Raw genomic sequence first — 20,967 nt, 5'->3', positions numbered from 1 at the left:
GGGCCCTTAATCGTCATGTTTCCTGGAGGGACATAGGGCCCTTAATCGTCATGGTTCCTGGAGGGACATAGGGCCCTTAATCGTCATGGTTCCTGGAGGGACATAGGGCCCTTAATCGTCATGGTTCCTGGAGGGACATAGGGCCCTTAATCGTCATGGTTCCTGGAGGGACATAGGGCCCATAATCGTCATGGTTCCTGGAGGGACATAACGATCTCTAACACTGCCTGTCTTAGGATTGTTTTCTTGCTTCTGGCCATGACAAGTGGATGGGTTTGAGTTTTGCTGTTCCATTTTGAACATACTGTACGTAGGTTTAACTCACTTCAGAACCGGTTTTGCTCATTTCACAGACTTCATTGCAATGTGATGGTAATGATAGGGGTGGTAATAACGGTATAGACAACTCATCAAGCGTCTCTCTGTCAGCTGGGCTGGTATGTAGAGAATGAGCGTGTCAACTGGGCTGGTCTGTAGAGAAGGAGGGTGTCGACTGGTATGTAGAGAATGAGTGTGTCTGCTGGGCTGGTCTGTAGAGAAGGAATGTGTCTGCTGGGCTGGTATGTAGAGAATGAGGGTGTCGACTGGTCTGTAGAGAATGAGTGTGTCTGCTGGGCTGGTCTGTAGAGAAGGAATGTGTCTGCTGGGCTGGTATGTAGAGAATGAGGGTGTCGACTGGTCTGTAGAGAATGAGGGTGTCTGCTGGACTGGTATGTAGAGAATGAGGGTGTCTGCTGGTCCGTAGAGAATGAGGGTGTCTGCTGGTCTGTAGAGAAGGAGTTTGAACCACACCTCCCTCATATTGTTTATTGTACACTTTGAACATACTTATTTTCCTATTTACTTAATCGTCATGGTTCCCAGAGGGACGTAGGGCCCTTAATCGTCATGGTTCCCAGAGGGACATAGGGCCCTTAATCGTCATGGTTCCCAGAGGGACATAGGGCCCTTAATCGTCATGGTTCCCGGAGGGACATAGGGTCCTTAATCGTCATGGTTCCTGGAGGGACGTAGGGCCCTTAATCGTCATGGTTCCTGGAGGGACATAGGGCCCTTAATCGTCATGGTTCCTGGAGGGACATAGGGTCCATAATCGTCATGGTTCCCGGAGGGACGTAGGGCTCATAATCGTCATGGTTCTTTGAGGGACGTAGGGTCCATAATCGTCATGGTTCCTGGAGGGACGTAGGGCCCATAATCGTCATGGTTCCTGGAGGGACATAGGGTCCATAATCGTCATGGTTCCTGGAGGGACGTAGGGTCCATAATCGTCATGGTTCCTGGAGGGACGTAGGGTCCATAATCGTCATGGTTCCTGGAGGGACGTAGGGCCCATAATCGTCATGGTTCCTGGAGGGACATAGGGTCCATAATCGTCATGGTTCCTGGAGGGACGTAGGGTCCATAATCGTCATGGTTCCTGGAGGGACGTAGGGCCCATAATCGTCATGGTTCCTGGAGGGACATAGGGTCCATAATCGTCATGGTTCCTGGAGGGACGTAGGGTCCATAATCGTCATGGTTCCTGGAGGGACGTAGGGCCCATAATCGTCATGGTTCCTGGAGGGACGTAGGGCCCATAATCGTCATGGTTCCTGGAGGGACGTAGGGCCCTTAATCGCCATGGTTCCTGGAGGGACATAGGGTCCATAATCGTCATGGTTCCTGGAGGGACGTAGGGCCCATAATCGTCATGGTTCCTGGAGGGACGTAGGGCCCATAATCGTCATGGTTCCTGGAGGGACGTAGGGCCCTTAATCGCCATGGTTCCTGGAGGGACGTAGGGCCCTTAATCGTCATGGTTCCCGGAGGGACGTAGGGCCCATAATCGTCATGGTTCCCGGAGGGACGTAGGGCCCATAATCGTCATGGTTCCTGGAGGGACGTAGGGCCCATAATCGTCATGGTTCCTGGAGGGACGTAGGGCCCTTAATCGTCATGGTTCCTGGAGGGACGTAGGGCCCTTAATCATCATGGTTCCTGGAGGGACATAGGGCCCTTAATCGTCATGGTTCCTGGAGGAACATAGGGCCCTTTGGAGGATAGGAGGAGGAGTGGAGGATGGGGGGAGAAAGAGGAGAGGAAGGAGGTGATAGTGCCCAACCCTGCACAGACCCGAGACCTGGCATCGTCTACACATACAAGAAGCACTAGATCTGTCTAGAGAGTCTAGACTCTGCCATGTGTCTCTCTGTGTACCTAGAGGGTGTCTGTCTTACTAGACGAGGCCATCTTTTCTCAGGATCTTTAAAGACTTCAAGAGAATAGCAACACTCCTGAACATGAAACGGTCTGTGGAGCTCTCAGCTTTGTAATCATGTGTCTGCACTTGTTAGGGGATAGAACCCTGACTCTTCTGATTTCTGCCCCTTTGTTTGTTTGTTTGTTTGTTTGTTTGTTTGTCTTTTAATGACTATAAATAGTTGTCCTGTTATAAAGAGTCACTACAAAACGTTCCAAACTATTAGCGGCACCTCTTCAAATGGAGTCAACAACAAATCCTTCATCTGATTTCATATAACAGACCAGATTTCCCATAAAAGGACGTTTGGATTGGATCCAGTGAAGAGGATTGGATTTCCCCTCTGATTGTTAAGATGTGAACTGGGCTTGACACGATGCCATTACCTATGTTTTTTGAGTCTCAAAGATACTATTAAAAATGAAAAAAATAAAAAAGCTATCATACCGGCACATAGATAGCCGTAGTCTTGAAGTGAGAGCGACGTGCGCTGTCGGTTGGTTGAAGTGTTTAATCTTTATTTTTTTTATTTGACCTTTATTTAACCAGGCAAGTCAGTTAAGAACAAATTCTTATTTTCAATGATGGCCCAGGAACAGTGGGTGAGGGTGAGCTGACAGGTGGTTAGAGCGTTGGACTAGTTAACTGTAAGGTTGCAAGATTGAATCCCTGAGCTGACAAGGTAAAACTCTGTCGTTCTGCCCCTGAACAGGCAGTTAGCCTCTTGCAGCCTTACAGTTAACTAGTCCAACGCTCTAACCACCTGATTACATTGCACTCCACAAGGAGACTGCCTGTTACGCGAATGCAGTAAGCCAAGGTAAGTTGCTAGCTGACAGACTTGCCAGCTCAGGAGTTGTGAACTTGCAACCTTCCGGTTGCTACTCTAACCACTAGGCTACCTACCACCTCTACACTCTAACCACTAGGCTACCTGCCACCTCTACACTCTAACCACTACGCTACCTGCCACCTCTACACTCTAACCACTAGGCTACCTGCCGCCTCTACACTCTAACCACTAGGCTACCTGCCACCTCTACACTCTAACCACTAGGCTACCCTGCCGCCTCTACACTCTAACCACTGGGCTACCCTGCCGCCCCTTATCAGGGGTTGACGTCCTGTGCTGTGCGTGAGGGAGTGGTTCCCTAGCAGCACCAGTTTAATGATCAACCCGAGCGATGCCTCTCTGTTCTGTGATCTCCCATGCCTTCATTGCTTCGTTAAACTCTGTTACCATGGTTCCATAGAGTTCATCCAGAGGAAAGCCATTTTTTTTTTCTCTCCTTCTCAGTAGAGAGCGTTGGAGCGTTGGGCCTGTAACCGAATAGGTCGTTGGTTCAAATCTCCGAGACGACTAAGTGAAAAAAACTGTTGACGTGCACTTGAGCAAGGCACTTATCCCTAGTCGCTCTGCATGAGAATGCCTGCTAAAATGTAACAACTATGCTTTGACAGAGATGCTTTTTAAGTCGCAATGCCATCGCCATCGTGGAATACTGGGGGGAAAGATGTGTTCTCTTGAGGGCCAGCGTGTACCCTGTGTTTTACTGCACCTTTAAAACTAAGTGTAGGGAGTAGGGTCAGGGTTCAGGAGCCTCAGGGAGTAGGGTCAGGGTTCAGGAGCCACTCTCTAGGGTCTGAAAGTGCACCTATTCCCTATAAAGTGCACTATTTTAGACCAGGGCCCATTAGCTCTGATCAAATGTAGTGTACTATGTAGGGAATAGGTTGCAGTTTCAGAATATCTAGAACTAAATACCACACAGATGAGTCACAGTCATAGACAGAGCAGAGCACCTCAGGCAGATCAGAGAACTCCAGTCCACTCCCCTACAGGGTGTGGTGTTCCCTCCCCTAACCAACCCTACCCAATCAGACGTCACCCCTAACCAACCCTACCCAATCAGACGTCACAGTGGCAGTGATATATCTTAGGTATGTTCATAGAGACCGGTTAATACTGAAGAACTGGCTGTATGTCTATGAAGCATTCTTAGAGGTGAGATGTTATGTTGTTGGTGTTGTTGTTGTTGGTGGTGGTGTTGCTGTTGGTGGTGTTGCTGCTGTTGGTGTTTTTGTTGTTGGTGGTGGTGTTGGTGTTGGTGGTGTTGGTAGTGTTGTTGGTGGTGTTGGTGTTGGTGGTGTTGGTAGTGTTGTTGGTGGTGTTGGTGATGTTGTTCTTGGTGTTGGTGTTGGTGTTGTTGGTGGTGGTGTTGTTGGTTTTGGTGATGTTGGTGTTGGTGTTAGTGTGTTTACTGAGAAGCCTTAGGAGGAAACTTGGGATTTAGTTGAGGACTAATGTCATATCTTCCACACGGAATGTGTTGTTGATGGTGTTGGTGTAGGTGGTGTTGTTGTTGATCACACAATCCTGCCGTCCATACTACGCTCTTAGGGGAAAAAAGGTGCTATCTAGAACTGGAAAGAGTTCTTCGGCTGTCCCCATAGGATAACTCTTTGGAGTACACTTTTTGGGTTCCATGTAGAACCCTTTAAGGGTGCTCCTACGGAGACAGCCGTAGAACCCTTTTACGAAGAGTGTACTTTCCTGTACTAGCAGCATCAACCGTTGTTGTTCAACCAATATCTTGTTCTGAACATCAATGTAAAATAATGGCCTTGTAACTGGCCTTGTAACTGGCCTTGTAACTGGCCTTGTAACTAGCATTGTAACTAGCATTGTAACTGGGTTATTGGTTAAATGACTGAGACTGATACAGGATGGAAACACGTTATTACACAACAATGTCCCCTTAGAAATCAGACTTGGAAGGACAAAAATGTACTGTGGTTTTAGCCTGTGACGTATTGGTTTTAAAGCTGTTACAGCTAACTAACTGATCTCACTGCAGTGTTAGACTGGAGGTTATGCTGGGGGCCCAGGGTTGGGATCTCACTGCAGTGTTAGACTGCAGGTTATGCTGGGATCTCACTGCAGTGTTAGACTGGAGGTTATGCTGGGATCTCACTGCAGTGTTAGACTGGAGGTTATGCTGGGGGCCCAGGGGTGGGATCTCGCTGCAGTGTTAGACTGGAGGTTATGCTGGGATCTCACTGCAGTGTTAGACTGGAGGTTATGCTGGGGGCCCAGGGTTGGGATCTCACTGCAGTGTTAGACTGGATGTTATGCTGGGGGCCCAGGGGTGGTATCTCTCTGTAGTGTTAGACTGGATGTTATGCTGGGGGCCCAGGGGTGGTATCTCTCTGTTCCTCACCCATCCAGGTATTTACAGTATGGGTTAAAGATGAACTAGAAGACAGGGTTAGCCGGAGGGTCCTTTAAAAGGCATACTAGTTAATAATCTCTTAAATGCTGGAGACTGAAAACTACCTGACAGAATGGTAATAGAAAGAATGATTAGTGGTGAAAGGTTACAAAATAGAGACTAGCTTTACACTGACATAAAGACTGACAAAGAGACACTTTACACTGACATAGAGACTAGCTTTACACTGACATAGGGACTAGCTTTACACTGGCATAGAGACTGACATAGAGACACTTTACACTGACATAGAGACTGACAGAGACACTTTACACTGACATAGAGACTGACATAGACACTAGCTTTACACTGGCATAGAGACTGACATAGAGACTAGCTTTACACTGACATAGAGACTGACATAGAGCCACTTTACACTGACATAGAGACTAGCTTTACACAAAAAAACAAAACGTGCCCCCCCCCTGGGGTCTCCAGGACCGAGTTTGGTTTAGACTCTGTCTGTGTACCTACCAGGTGCTATCAGACGCCATCTTACAGGACAAGGTCATCTTTTCGTCAGGCTCTATATATATATATCTATATTGTTAAAGGGACACTTCCACATGGCACGTTTCACGTGAACCATAAATGGTGGTTAGGTTCTATGATGGCCAAGCTAATGGGTCTATCTACACCCTGGAGTATAAATAGTCATGGACAGATAAGAGATTGTGTACTGTATCGTTGTTACACAATCAGTGCTTTGGACAGAGATGTGGCATCAGGGCAAACAGCCTCTCTTTGCAAGAGCAATTTACTGTTTTGAAGGTGTCGGGAATTGGAGCCACCAGGAGCTGTAGGGAACTCTTTCTATATATATGACACTTGTGAGTGTGTTGGTGTTCTTTAGGGAACACTCTCTTCTTCTGTTTCTTTTTAAGTGAAGTGGGAAGTTCAACTCTCTTTTTACAGACTCTGATCTTTTCGACTTGTTCAGTCAAAATAATTAATATTTTTGACTCATTTCAGTCAGTAATGCCCAGACCCCGCAGGACCTCCCTACCAGTGAACAATTTATTATATTTACCTTTATATAACTAGGCAAGTCAGTTAAGAACAAATTCTTATTTTCAATGACAGCCTAGTGGGTTAACTGCCTGTTCAGGGGCAGAACAACAGATTTGTATCTTGTCAGCTCGGGGGTTTGAACTTGCAACCTTCTGGTTACTCGTCCAACACTCTAACCACTAGGCTACCTGCCGCCTCTACACTCTAACCACTAGGCTACCTGCCACCTCTACACTCTAACCACTAGGCTACCCTGCCTCCTCTACACTCTAACCACTAGGCTACCCTGCTGTCTCTACACTCTAACCACTAGGCTACCTGCCGCCTCTACACTCTAACCACTAGGCTACCTGCCACCTCTACACTCTAACCACTAGGCTACCTGCCACCTCTACACTCTAACCACTAGGCTACCTGCCGCCTCTACACTCTAACCACTAGGCTACCTGCCACCTCTACACTCTAACCACTAGGCTACCTGCCACCTCTACACTCTAACCACTAGGCTACCTGCCACCCCTACGCTCTAACCACTAGGCTTCCTGCCGCCTCTACACTCTAACCACTAGGCTACCTGCCGCCCCTACGCTCTAACCACTAGGCTACCTGCCGTCCCTACGCTCTAACCACTAGGCTACCTGCCGTCACTACACTCTAACCACTAGACTACCTACCACCTCTACACTCTAACCACTAGGCTACCTACCACCTCTACACTCTAACCACTAGGCTACCTGCCACCTCTACACTCTAACCACTAGGCTACCTGCCACCTCTACACTCTAACCACTAGGCTACCTGCCGCCTCTACACTCTAACCACTAGGCTACCTGCTGCCTCTACACTCTAACCACTAGACTACCTGCCTCCTCTACACTCTAACCACTAGGCTACCTGCCGCCTCTACACTCTAACCACTAGGCTACCTGCCGCCTCTACTCTCTAAACACTAGGCTACCTGCCGCCTCTACACTCTAACCACTAGGCTACCTGCCACTTCTACACTCTAACCACTAGGCTACCTGCCGCCTCTACACTCTAACCACTAGGCTACCTGCCACCTCTACACTCTAACCACTAGACTACCTGCCGCCTCTACACTCTAACCACTAGGCTACCTGCCTCCTCTACACTCTAACCACTAGGTTACCTGCCACCTCTACACTCTAACCACTAGGCTACCTGCCTAACCTACACTCTAACCACTAGGCTACCTGCTGAACTGAAGACTCATAATGCATGATTCTACCAGCCTCTGGTTCACCATACATATTGTCAGTAGACAGTCCTGGGCTAGATACTTGTGTTGTTGTCAGTAGACAGTCCTGGGCTAGATACTTGTGTTGTAGACAGTAGACAGTCCTGGGCTAGATACTAGTGTTGTTGTCAGTAGACAGTCCTGGGCTAGATACTTGTGTTGTTGTCAGTAGACAGTCCTGGGCTAGATACTTGTGTTGTAGACAGTAGACAGTCCTGGGCTAGATACTTGTGTTGTTGTCAGTAGACAGTCCTGGGCTAGATACTTGTGTTGTTGTCAGTAGACAGTCCTGGGCTAGATACTTGTGTTGTCAGTAGACAGTCCTGGGCTAGATACTTGTGTTGTAGACAGTAGACAGTCCTGGGATAGATACTTGTGTTGTTGTCAGTAGACAGTCCTGGGCTAGATACTTGTGTTGTTGTCAGTAGACAGTCCTGGGCTAGATACTTGTGTTGTAGACAGTAGACAGTCCTGGGCTAGATACTTGTGTTGTAGACAGTAGACAGTCCTGGGCTAGATACTTGTGTTGTTGTCAGTAGACAGTCCTGGGCTAGATACTTGTGTTGTTGTCAGTAGACAGTCCTGGGCTAGATACTTGTGTTGTTGTCAGTAGACAGTCCTGGGCTAGATACTTGTGTTGTTGTCAGTAGACAGTCCTGGGCTAGATACTTGTGTTGCTGTCAGTAGACAGTCCTGGGCTAGATACTTGTGTTGTAGACAGTAGACAGTCCTGGGCTAGATACTTGTGTTGTAGACAGTAGACAGTCCTGGGCTAGATACTTGTGTTGTTGTCAGTAGACAGTCCTGGGCTAGATACTAGTGTTGTTGTCAGTAGACAGTCCTGGGCTAGATACTTGTGTTGTAGACAGTAGACAGTCCTGGGCTAGATACTTGTGTTGTAGACAGTCCTGGGCTAGATACTTGTGTTGTTGTCAGTAGACAGTCCTGGACTAGATACTAGTGTTGTTGTCAGTAGACAGTCCTGGGCTAGATACTAGTGTTGTTGTCAGTAGACAGTCCTGGGCTAGATACTAGTGTTGTTGTCAGTAGACAGTCCTGGGCTAGATACTTGTGTTGTAGACAGTAGACAGTCCTGGGCTAGATACTTGTGTTGTAGACAGTCCTGGGCTAGATACTAGTGTTGTTGTCAGTAGACAGTCCTGGGCTAGATACTTGTGTTGTTGTCAGTAGACAGTCCTGGGCTAGATACTTGTGTTGTAGACAGTAGACAGTCCTGGGCTAGATACTTGTGTTGTTGTCAGTAGACAGTCCTGGGCTAGATACTAGTGTTGTTGTCAGTAGACAGTCCTGGGCTAGAGACTTGTGTTGTAGACAGTAGACAGTCCTGGGCTAGATACTAGTGTTGTTGTCAGTAGACAGTCCTGGGCTAGATACTTGTGTTGTAGACAGTAGACAGTCCTGGGCTAGATACTTGTGTTGTAGACAGTCCTGGGCTAGATACTAGTGTTGTTGTCAGTAGACAGTCCTGGGCTAGATACTAGTGTTGTAGACAGTCCTGGGCTAGATACTTGTGTTGTAGACAGTCCTGGGCTAGACACTTGTGTTGTAGACAGTCCTGGGCTAGATACTAGTGTTGTAGACAGTCCTGGGCTAGATACTTGTGTTGTATTCAGTCCTGGGCTAGATACTAGTGTTGTTGTCAGTAGACAGTCCTGGGCTAGATACTTGTGTTGTAGACAGTCCTGGGCTAGATACTAGTGTTGTTGTCAGTAGACAGTCCTGGGCTAGATACTTGTGTTGTAGACAGTCCTGGGCTAGATACTAGTGTTGTTGTCAGTAGACAGTCCTGGGCTAGATACTTGTGTTGTAGACAGTCCTGGGCTAGATACTAGTGTTGTTGTCAGTAGACAGTCCTGGGCTAGATACTAGTGTTGTAGACAGTCCTGGGCTAGATACTTGTGTTGTAGACAGTCCTGGGCTAGATACTAGTGTTGTAGACAGTCCTGGGCTAGATACTTGTGTTGTAGACAGTCCTGGGCTAGATACTTGTGTTGTTGGGAAATAACTGAAAAGACAAATAACTCTATAAACAACTAGAAGAGACTGAGACATGAAGCAACATGCAGTCCATGCTGTTGTTATTGTGTTGTCATCTCGTGTTGTTGTGTCGTGCTGTCGTCTTGTGTTGTGTAGCGTCATGTTGTTGTGTTGTGTCGTGTTGTTGTGTTATCATCTCGTGTTGTGTTGTGTTGTCATGTTGTGTTGTGTCGTGCTGTTGTGTCGTGCTGTCGTCTTGTGTTGTGTAGCGTCATGTTGTTGTGTTGTGTCATGTTGTTGTGTCGCGTTGTGTTGTCGTGTTGTGTAAAAGCGTGTCTTTTTTCATACTTTTCTGAGACTTCGTAACCAGTTTTATCAATTAGCGGTCATTAGAGACGGTTAGGAACAGTCATTAGAGACGGATAGGAACAGTCATTAGAGACGGTTAGGAACAGTCATTAGAGACGGTTAGGAACAGTCATTAGAGACGGTTAGGAACAGTCATTAGAGACGGTTAGGAACAGTCATTAGAGACGGTTAGGAACAGTCATTAGAGACGGATAGGAACAGTCATTAGAGACGGTTAGGAACAGTCATTAGAGACGGATAGGAACAGTCATTAGAGACGGTTAGGAACAGTCATTAGAGACGGTTAGGAACAGTCATTAGAGACGGTTAGGAACAGTCATTAGAGACGGTTAGGAACAGTCATTAGAGACGGATAGGAACAGTCATTAGAGACGGTTAGAAACAGTCATTAGCAGAATCTGTGAAGTACTTGTTTCTCCACAGAGAGAAAATCTATATTTTTCTTAACGTTGCTCTTGAAAAGAAGAGGTATTCGTCAGATTCACATACTGGGATGGTTTGTGACACAGATGGGAGAAAGAGGCTATTTGAAGCAAAATATTTATTTGGTATTTTGCAATCGTGAACGGCAGCTAGAAAGGCCTACCTACCTCTGTCAGGCTGTGTGCTGTTCCACCCAGCATAACACACACACACACACACACACACACACACACACAGAGCCAGCCAGCCAGCCAGCACAGAGAACAGGGTAGGGCAGGCCTTGGCCCAGGGCCATCACATGAGACAGGCCTGGCTCTAAAGGGTGAACCAGCTCAGGGCTAAAACAAATCTGAAACGCCTGGGGGTTCCCAACCTATGACTATAGAACCACTGACTGACAACAGACAGACTATAGAACCACTGACTGACAACAGACAGACTATAGAACCACTGACTGACAACAGACAGACTATAGAACCCCTGACTGACAACAGACAGACTATAGAACCACTGACTGACAACAGACACAGACAGACTATAGAACCACTGACTGACAACAGACACAGACAGACTATAGAACCACTGAATGACAACAGACAGACAGACTATAGAACCACTGACTGACAACAGACAGACAGACTATAGAACCACTGACTGACAACAGACAGACAGACTATAGAAGCACTGACTGACAACAGACAGACAGACTATAGAAGCACTGACTGACAACAGACAGACAGACTATAGAAGCACTGACTGACAACAGACAGACAGACTATAGAACCACTGACTGACAACAGACAGACTATAGAACCACTGACTGACAGACAGACTATTGAACCACTGACTGACAACAGACAGACTATAGAACCCCTGACTGACAACAGACAGACAGACTATAGAACCCCTGACTGACAACAGACAGACTATAGAACCCCTGACTGACAACAGACAGACTATAGAACCACTGACTGACAACAGACAGACTATAGAACCACTGACTGACAACAGACAGACTATAGAACCACTGACTGACAACAGACAGACAGACTATAGAACCCCTGACTGACAGACAGACTATAGAACCACTGACTGACAACAGATAGACAGACTATAGAACCACTGACTGACAACAGACAGACAGACTATAGAACCACTGACTGACAACAGACAGACAGACTATAGAACCACTGACTAACAGTCACACAGACTATAGAACCCCTGACTGACAACAGACAGACTATAGAACCACTGACTGACAACAGACAGACTATAGAACCCCTGACTGACAACAGACAGACAGACTATTGAACCACTGACTGACAACAGACAGACAGACTATAGAACCACTGACTGACAACAGACAGACAGACTATAGAACCACTGACTGACAACAGACAGACTATAGAACCACTGACTGACAACAGACAGACTATAGAACCACTGACTAACAGTCAGACAGACTATAGAACCCCTGACTGACAACAGACAGACAATAGAACCACTGGTGACAACAGACAGACTATAGAACCACTGACTGACGACAGACAATAGAACCACTGACTGACAACAGACAGACTATAGAAGCACTGACTGACAACAGGACAGGGCTGACTCTATAGTACTGACTGACAAGCATGCTGATTGGTTCTCTTGTCTATTGCTCCTCGACCAACAACAACCAGCCAAACCTGCTGTATCAGGACACCTTCTGACGGACTACGTGGCTAAAAGACCAGTTAGTTGGTAGATATAATTTACGTGCTGGGAGGGACTCTTTCTTAGTTCAGACATAACAATGCTATGACTAACAGCCATCGCTGTGCAGACTCAGAGCGTTGGGCCAGTAATCCCGAAAGGTTGCTGTATCAAATCCCCAAACTGACAAGGTAAAAACCAGTCATGCTGGGCAAGGCAGATAACCCACTGTTCCCCGGGCACCGAAGAAGTGGATGTCGATTAAGGCAAGGTTAAATGTGGAAGACACATTTCAGTTGAATGCATCCCCAGTTACCTTACCATTTCCATAGACTATACACACAACATTCAACACTTAACCCTTCCAAGAGCCAGGCATTGTAGTCGAGAGACGATCCTTGCCCAGCCACACAGATTAGTCATTTAGTTTATCCTATCCAGAGCAACTGACAGATTGTAACTTTTTTGTTGTTGTAATAAATCTTTATTTAACTAAGCAAGTCAGTAAAGAACAAATTATTTATTTACCCAAAAGGCAAAGGGCCTCCTGCAGGAACGGGGGCCTGGGATTAGAACAAGTATATCAAATCTAAATATAGGACAAAACACACGTCACGAGAAGAGAGACACCACGACACAACATAGAGACCTAAGACAACAACAGCATGGCAGCAACACAACATGACAACAGCATGGTAGCAACACAACATGGCAACAACACAACATGACAACAACATGGTAGCAGGACAACATGGCAACAACACGGTAGCCACACAACATGGCAACAACACAACATGACAACAACATGGTAGCAACACTACATGGCAACAACATGGTAGCAACACTACATGGCAACAGCACAACATGACAACAACATGGCAGCAACACAACATGACAACAACATGGTAGCAACACTACATGGCAACAACATGGTAGCAACACTACATGGCAACAACACAACATGACAACAACATGGTAGCAACACAACATGGTAACAACATGGCAGCAACACAACATGACAACAACATGGCAGCAACACAACATGACAACAACATGGTAGCAACACTACATGGCAACAACATGGTAGCAACACTACATGACAACAACACAACATGACAACAACATGGTAGCAACACTACATGGCAACAACACAACATGACAACAACATGGCAGCAACACAACATGACAACAACATGGTAGCAACACAACATGGCAGCAACACAACATGGCAACAACATGGTAGCAACACAACATGGTAACAACATGGTAACAACACAACATGGTAGCAACACAACATGACAACATGGTAGCAACACAACATGACAACAACATGGTAGCAACACTACATGGCAACAACATGGTAGCAACACTACATGGAAACAACACAACATGACAACATGGCAGCAACACAACATGACAACAACATGGCAGTAACACAACATGACAACAACATGGTAGCAACACAACATGGTAGCAACACAAAACATGGTACAAACATTATTGGGCACACGAAGCAGCCACAACTGTCAGTAGGACTGTCTATCTTCAGATAGCTAGGTGGACCAGTCATAGTTAGTACATTCACCTTCAGATAGCTAGGTGGACCAGTCATAGTCAGTACATTCATCTTCAGATAGCTAGGTGGACCAGTCATAGTCAGTACATTCACCTTCAGATAGCTAGGTGGACCAGTCATAGTCAGTACATTCATCTTCAGATAGCTAGGTGGACCAGTCATAGTCAGTACATTCATCTCCAGATAGCTAGGTGGACCAGTCATAGTCAGTACATTCATCTTCAGATAGCTAGGTGGACCAGTAATAGTCAGTACATTCATCTTCAGATAGCTAGGTGGACCAGTCATAGTCAGTACATTCATCTCCAGATAGCTAGGTGGAACAGTCATAGTCAGTACATTCCTCTCCAGATAGCTAGGTGGACCACTCATAGTCAGTACATTCATCTCCAGATAGCTAGGTGGACCCGTCATAGTCAGGACATTCATCTTCAGATAGCTAGGTGGACCAGTCATAGTCAGGACATTCATCTTCAGATAGCTAGGTGGACCAGTCATAGTCAGTACATTCATCTCCAGATAGCTAGGTGGACCAGTCATAGTCAGAACATTCATCTCCAGATAGCTAGGTGGGACAACCACATATCACAGTCATAGTCAGCACATTTTGCCTCACAGACAGAGTGTAGTCACCTACAACCAACAGACACAAAGTAGTCACCTACAACCAACAGACACAGAATAGTCACCTACAACCCACAGTGTAGTCACCTACAACCCACAGACACAGAATAGTCACCTACAACCCAGAGACACAGTGTAGTCACCTACAACCCAGAGACACAGTGTAGTCACCTACAACCCAGAGACACAGTGTAGTCACCTACAACCCAGAGACACAGTGTAGTCACCTACAACCCAGAGACACAGTGTAGTCACCTACAATCCAGAGACACAGTGTAGTCACCTACAACCCAGAGACACAGTGTAGTCACCTACAACCCAGAGACACAGTGTAGTCACCTACAACCCAGAGACACAGTGTAGTCACCTACAACCCAGAGACACAGTGTAGTCACCTACAACCCAGAGACACAGTGTAGTCACCTACAACCCAGAGACACAGTGTAGTCCCCTACAACCCAGAGACACAGTGTAGTCCCCTACAACCCAGAGACACAGTGTAGTCCCCTACAACCCAGAGACACATTGTAGTCACCTACAACCCAGAGACACAGTGTAGTCACCTACAACCCAGAGACACAGTGTAGTCACCTACAACCCACAGTGTAGTCACCTACAACCCACAGTGTAGTCACCTACAACCCACAGTGTAGTCACCTACAACCCACAGTGTAGTCACCTACAACCCACAGTGTAGTCACCTACAACCCACAGTGTAGTCACCTACAACCCACAGTGTAGTCACCTACAACCCAGAGACACAGTGTAGTCCCCTACAACCCAGAGACACAGTGTAGTCACCTACAACCCAGAGACACAGTGTAGTCACCTACAACCCAGAGACACAGTGTAGTCACCTACAACCCAGAGACACAGTGTAGTCACCTACAACCCAGAGACACAGTGTAGTCACCTACAACCCAGAGACACAGTGTAGTCACCTACAACCCAGAGACACAGTGTAGTCACCTACAACCCAGAGACACAGTGTAGTCCCCTACAACCCAGAGACACAGTGTAGTCCCCTACAACCCAGAGACACATTGTAGTCACCTACAACCCAGAGACACAGTGTAGTCACCTACAACCCACAGTGTAGTCACCTACAACCCACAGTGTAGTCACCTACAACCCACAGTGTAGTCACCTACAACCCACAGTGTAGTCACCTACAACCCACAGTGTAGTCACCTACAACCCACAGTGTAGTCACCTACAACCCACAGTGTAGTCACCTACAACCCAGAGACAGTGTAGTCCCCTACAACCCAGAGACACAGTGTAGTCCCCTACAACCCAGAGACACAGTGTAGTCCCCTACAACCCAGAGACACAGTGTAGTCACCTACAACCCAGAGACACAGTGTAGTCCCCTACAACCCAGAGACACAGTGTAGTCCCCTACAACCCAGAGACACAGTGTAGTCCCCTACAACCCAGAGACACAGTGTAGTCACCTACAACCCACAGTGTAGTCCCCTACAACCCACAGACACCACAGCCCAGCGTGCTTAACCCTAACAGTAATTTAATACCAAAAGCACATTTTTGTTTTCATATTTTAAAAAAAAAACAATTTAGCCAATTTTGACTTTGCAGCTGGTCTATCTAAAGGCATCCATCCGCATGCTTCTCATCTGAAACGGTTTGTGTATATATTATGACGGCGTTTAGTGATGTTTTGGTCTTCGTTAAGGATTTTTTGTCCCGTGCACACAAAAACATTTCTCGAGGCAAGACGAAGTTCGGAGGAGACGTCTACGCCCCCTTTTTGTCGGTCCTTGATTAACAGTAGGGATTCTTCAATTAAGTGTTTGTTGTCATTCTATGAGCGACGACTAGTTTTCAAGGCACATTTTTTTCACTTGAGAAATACCAAAACATCTTAGATTTTAAATTTGTGCGACTAAAATCTCCTCGGCAAAACATCAACTCAAGAAATCTGTCATTATTATTTGTTTAAATCTTAGATTAATTCAGACTATTTTGAGGCAGTGTATGTATACTGGCTACGGCGTCTCAAGGTGGACAAACAATACTATTGCCGTCTTTTCTCATTTTTCAAGCGAAGGTCTTTTATGGTATTCTGGGAGCACACTAGGTTCGCCTAGCCGAGTCCGAAACCGAAGCATGTGGAAGCCTTCAGGACAAGACTCATTACAATAAACAGCAACCTGTGAAAATATAGCTCTTATTCTTTAATGATTTGTTCTTCTTATCTCTTTTTTTTAAATGGATTTTCTTAAAATCTTAAAACGACATTTTTGGTTAAGGGGCTTGTAAATACACCTGTTGTATTCGGCGCACGTGACAAATAACATTTTGATTTGGAAGGTGCTTGGTTCAAGATGATTTGTTTTGTGGTCATGTAATTATTATTACGCTAGCTGCTTGTGGTTAACCAGACGACATAAAACGAGATAAGTCAATTGTTTGTTGTCAAAGCTACAGCTGGGTGTGGAACTAGCCTGTTGTTGTTGATTTTTCTAGTGGATCCACTCCTTTATAACAGTTGGTTCTGGACAGGTGTAACCTGATTTCGGTCTCCCTGTTTCAGGTACAGTATCCTGATGTGGCGGTGACTGGATGAAATGCTATTTTGTCGCTGCTTTAGGTTTTAGCAGTGTAATTACATAGATGTGGAGGTTGTCTGTATGTTATGACAGCAGCGTATTCTGCCTCGCGGCAAAAAGTAAACACTATCCTGTTGGTACTTGTCTGTCAGTGTATATAGTATGACCACACACAGAAAAGACGACAGTATCTAAAAATTAAAATAAAACAAGTTTGTAAAAGAAGAGTAGTAGTCACACGATCTTAATTGTAGATATTTTGGAGAAAAAAAGGTCTCTAATCAAAGTTCTAGTCATGCTGGGATGTAGGATTCTATTGCTTCTAGAACTATTTTGAACTATTTTAACTCCCCACTAAAAATATCCACTGTGTAGATTCTTAGGTACCCTGCAAGTCCCAGGATGTGGAAGTGGTACTGGGTGTGGCTCAGGAATGCTAACATTACAGAACCTGACTGACAGCTATCAGGACACTTTGTGGTTTTCAAAAAAAACCTTTTCTATCCAACCTCTATCTCCCCACAAATTAGGTTTTCCTCCTACGTGTGACCACAACATCTTAAGAGTAGATGTATTGTTTTGGTTTTTTAATTTATTAAACAGACAATCTATAATCTTCAGAATACTTGGTGATCACCTGATGTGGATGATGGATGTAAATGTGGAATTGGTGCTCGGTGTGGCTCAAAGCTGTCAACAGAACACAAACTGACTGACAGGTTTCAGGGGGCTTGATAGCTTAGAATTAATGAGTTTCAAAGCATTTACCTGTATTAAATCATTATCTGTAAATATAGGTTTGGGACATGTTCACGCTGCCAATATATCTTAAGGACAGTATAAACAATATATCTTAGGTACAGTATAAACAGTATATCTTAAGGACAGTATAAACAATATATCTTAGGTACAGTATAAACAGTATATCTTAAGGACAGTATAAACAATATATCTTAAGGACAGGATAAACAGTATATCTTAGGTACAGTATAAACAGTATATCTTAAGGACAGTATAAACAGTATATCTTAGGTACAGTATAAACAGTATATCTTAAGGACAGTATAAACAATATATCTTAGGTACAGTATAAACAATATATCTTAAGGACAGTATAAACAATATATCTTAAGGACAGGATAAACAGTATATCTTAGGTACAGTATAAACAATATCCACAATGCTGAGAATTTGCATGTCCTTGTGATTAATTTGCCCCCTCATTCTTCTCGGTGATCACCTGATGTGTGTCATCCCAGACAAAACAAGTTAAGACACATCAGTTGACTCGGTTCAAGCCAACAGTGTTGTCATCGTGTTCTGCGAAAGCATGCAGTTTCCCGTCAGCGCTCAGAGACGTGCCAAGGTTTTTTTTATTCGCTTTTTTTTTATTCCACCTTTATTTAACCAGGTAAGCTAGTTGGGGAACAAGGTGCCAATGTAAATGAAATTCCTCACTGCAGATCAATAGGCCTTATTGGATTAAGTATATTTACTTTTCCAAATCCCAATTGGAACTTGGTACAATTGGCATATTGTTCCCAATTGGAACCTATTTGAGAGCTGTGGTATCTACATCAGATATTTTCCCATAGACCAGCCGCCCAGTGATTTCAGTTTTGTTATGTATCCTTACCAAATATATATTCTGTTGCCAAGACAAAACATCCTGAGAGTAGAGGCAGTGTTGGAAACTCCTTGGTGTTGCGGTCTACGTTCTGCAGTTATACTTCAGTATGGTATTGTCCTCACTTATCACTTTCTTTTATCACAGCCCACTGAAGAATAGCCTCAGTTTTCATGTACGTGCATCTCATTATCTCGACAACCATTTGGTGAGATATATATACCGTATCTCTTTCAACTCAAGCATCTTACTCCTTCAATAGCAGTATCAGTGTTATCAGTGTTATCAGTATCAGTGTTATCAGTATCGGTGTAATCAGTATCGGTGTAATCAGTAGCGGTGTAATCAGTATCAGTGTAATCAGTATCGGTATCAGTGTAATCGGTATCGGTGTAATCAGTGTAATCAGTATCGGTATCAGTGTAATCAGTATCGGTGTAATCAGTATCGGTGTAATCAGTATCGGTGCAATCAGTATCGGTGCAATCAGTGTAATCGGTATCAGTATCTGTGTAATCAGTATCGGTGTAATCAGTGTAATCAGTATCGGTGTAATCAATATCAGTGTAATCAATATCAGTGTAATCAGTATCGGTGTAATCAGTATCAGTGTAATCGGTATCGGTGTAATCAGTATTGGTGTAATCAATATCAGTGTAATCAGTGTAATCAGTATCGGTGTAATCAATATCAGTGTAATCAGTATCGGTGTAATCAATATCAGTGTAATCAGTATCGGTGTAATCAGTATCAGTGTAATCGGTATTGGTGTAATCGGTATCGGTGTAATCAGTGTAATCAGTATCGGTGTAATCAGTGTAATCAGTATCGGTGTAATCAGTATCGGTGTAATCAGTGTAATCAGTATCGGTGTAATCAGTGTAATCAGTATCGGTGTAATCAGTGTAATCAGTATCGGTGTAATCAGTGTAATCAGTATCGGTGTAATCAGTGTAATCAGTAGCGGTGTAATCAGTATCGGTGTAATCAGTGTAATCAGTATCGGTGTAATCAGTGTAATCAGTATCGGTGTAATCAGTGTAATCAGTATCGGTGTAATCAGTGTAATCAGTATCGGTGTAATCAGTGTAATCGGTATCGGTGTAATCAGTATTGGTGTAATCAGTGTAATCAGTATCGGTGTAATCAATATCAGTGTAATCAGTATCGGTGTAATCAATATCAGTGTAATCAGTATCGGTGTAATCAGTATCAGTGTAATCGGTATTGGTGTAATCGGTATCGGTGTAATCAGTGTAATCAGTAGCGGTGTAATCAGTATCAGTGTAATGAGTGTAATCAGTAGCGGTGTAATCAGTATCGGTGTAATCAGTATTGGTGTAATCAGTATCGGTGTAATCAGTGTAATCAGTATCGGTGTAATTGGTGTAATCAGTAGCGGTGTAATCAGTATCGGTATCGGTGTAATCAGTCGGTGTAATCAGTCGGTGTCAGTGTAATCAGTATCGTGTGTAATCAGTATTGGTGTAATCAGTATCGGTATCGGTATCAGTGTAATCAGTATTGGTGTAATCAGTATCGGTATCGGTATCAGTGTAATCAGTATTGGTGTAATCAGTGTTATCAGTATCGGTGTAATCAGTGTAATCGGTATCAGTGTAATCGGTATCAGTGTTATCAGTATCGGTATAATCAGTATCGGTGTAATCAGTGTTATCAGCATTGGTGTAATCAGTGTAATCGGTATCAGTGTTATCGGTATCGGTGTTATCAGTATCAGTGTTATCAGTGTAATCAGTATCAGTGTAATCAGTATTGGTGTAATCAGTATTGGTGTAATCAGTGTAATCAGTAGCGGCGTAATCAGTATCAGTGTAATCAGTATCGGTGTAATCAGTATCAGTGTAATCAGTAGCGGTGTAATCCTTATCTCTATCGGTGTAATCAGTATCAACTGCCTTGGCAGGAACTAATGGGGATCCATAACAAACCCCAGGAAGAGTAGCTGCTGCCTGGTCAGGTTACTAAAGGAGATCCATAATAAACCCCAGGAAGAGTAGCTGCTGCCTGGTCAGGTTACTAATGGGGATCCATAATAAACCCCAGGAAGAGTAGCTGATGCCTTGACAGGAACTAATGGAGATCCATAATAAACCCCAGGAAGAGTAGCTGCTGCCTGGTCAGGTTACTAAAGGAGATCCATAATAAACCCCAGGAAGAGTAGCTGATGCCTTGACAGGAACTAATGGAAATCCATAATAAACCCCAGGAAGAGTAGCTGCTGCCTGGTCAGGTTACTAAAGGAGATCCATAATAAACCCCAGGAAGAGTAGCT

The 20,967-nt window shown here is 44.8% G+C and overlaps 1 protein-coding gene across 4 annotated transcripts in view; it reads left to right on the top strand.

Moving 5' to 3' along the window:
* The window catches only part of LOC110536888 (uncharacterized), a 70,565-nt gene that overhangs the window by 8,869 nt on the left and 40,729 nt on the right, over positions 1-20,967 (top strand). Inside the window, exon 1 of one of the 4 annotated variants that reach the window (XM_090191576.1) lies at positions 3,873-4,247. The exons of 2 other annotated variants lie outside the window; for them this stretch is intronic. The gene's annotated coding sequence lies outside the window, so the exon portion shown is untranslated. Of the gene's footprint in view, positions 1-3,872; positions 4,248-20,967 lie in introns of those variants that run through there. One more of the 4 variants, XM_090191575.1, reaches the window with a different exon arrangement.

The sequence above is a fragment of the Oncorhynchus mykiss genome, chromosome 12 (genome assembly GCF_057628025.1).
Source record: "Oncorhynchus mykiss isolate SJ-2025 chromosome 12, ASM5762802v1, whole genome shotgun sequence".
Classification (NCBI taxonomy): domain Eukaryota; kingdom Metazoa; phylum Chordata; class Actinopteri; order Salmoniformes; family Salmonidae; genus Oncorhynchus; species Oncorhynchus mykiss.
Note: the sequence above shows the minus strand (reverse complement) of the source record. Positions and strands in the feature narration are given on the sequence as shown.